This window comes from Priapulus caudatus, unplaced genomic scaffold, assembly GCF_000485595.1.
Source record: "Priapulus caudatus unplaced genomic scaffold, Priapulus_caudatus-5.0.1 Scaffold112, whole genome shotgun sequence".
NCBI classification, from domain to species: domain Eukaryota; kingdom Metazoa; phylum Priapulida; class Priapulimorpha; order Priapulimorphida; family Priapulidae; genus Priapulus; species Priapulus caudatus.
The window spans coordinates 224,047-225,394 of NW_014577173.1; the positions used below are offsets into that span (position 1 = coordinate 224,047).

A 1,348-nucleotide genomic window follows, 5' to 3' on the forward strand; every position below is an offset into this window, starting at 1 on the left:
GAGAGAGAGAGAGAAAAAAGACGTGATTAAACGGCCCCAGAAACATCGCAATCCCAACCACGCGTCTGCGAGGTTTCTTACCTTTTACTACAATACAGTCCACTAAACCCTTTACGCTTAGTGTGTTCCGCGCAGGGATGTACGTCCCGTGTACATTCCGCGTACGTTCCGCGTCAGCTTCGTACGTTCCGCGTCAGCTTCGTACGTTCGTTCCGCGCACGTTCCGCGTCGGCCTCGTATGTTCCGCGTACGTTTTGCGTATGTTCCGCGGCGGCCTCGTACGTTCCACGTACGTTCCGCGTCAACTTCATATGTTCCGCGACAGCTTTTTACATTCCGCGTCAACTTCGTACGTTCCGCGGCGGCCTCGTACGTTCCGCTTCGGCTTTTTACGTTCCGCGTCAGCATCGTACGTTCCGCGTACGTTCCGCGTCAGCATCGTACATTCCGCGTACGTTCCGCGTCAGCATCCTACGTTCCGCGTCCGTTCCGCGTCCGTTCCGCGTCAGCATCGTACGTTCCGCGTACGTTCCGCGTCAGCATCGTACATTCCGCGTACGTTCTGCGTCAGCATCGTACGTCCGCGTACGTTCCGCGTCAGCATCGTACGTTCCGCGTACGTTCCGCGTAAGCATCGTACGTTCCGCGTACGTTCCGCGTACGTTCCGAGGCAACTGCTTACATTCGGCGGCGGCTTTTTGCGTTCCGTATACATTCCGCAGCGGCTTTTTACGTTATGACTTCGCTCGTAAACGTATCGATTCGCCATTGACTGGCGCAGACGGTTTTTTCCCGTCTGCTTCCCGAGAGGCAAATGTCACAATCGGGCAGAGCTATAGTGCAGCTGCGCGCGTTTCCCCTTGTTAAGTTTTTCTGACGAAATTATCGAACGAACGAATGTGCGTGTGTGCGCGCTTTATGTGTGTAAAAAAACACACTAGGAAAACATTGCTCACACCGTTCAGAGACGGGGTGGATTAACAAGCGGTTGACAGGTGATTTACGGTGAAACAGACGGCACTAGACACAATATTCATTAAAAGCAAAAACCTAGTTGAAACGCGTGTTTGAATGAAAATGTAAAATACAAGGAGTTATAGATAGATGCTTCGCATCATTGACCCTTCCCCTAAAGCGGATGATGATGACCCTTCCCCTAAAGCTGCTGCTGCTGACCCTTCCCCTGAAGCGGATGATGATGACCCTTCCCCTGAAGCGGATGATGATGACCCTTCCCCTGAAGCTGCTGCTGCTGCTGCTGCTGCTACTACTGCTGCTACTACTGCTGCTGCTGCTACTACTGCTGCTACTACTACTGCTGCTGCTGCTGGTGCTGCTGCTGCTGCTG

General features: G+C 53.2%; 1 protein-coding gene across 5 annotated transcripts in view; it reads right to left on the reverse strand.

The window, feature by feature from the left end:
* Positions 1 to 1,348, reverse strand: part of LOC106805401 (solute carrier family 13 member 5-like) — a 42,921-nt gene that overhangs the window by 11,632 nt on the left and 29,941 nt on the right. The window lies entirely within an intron of this gene.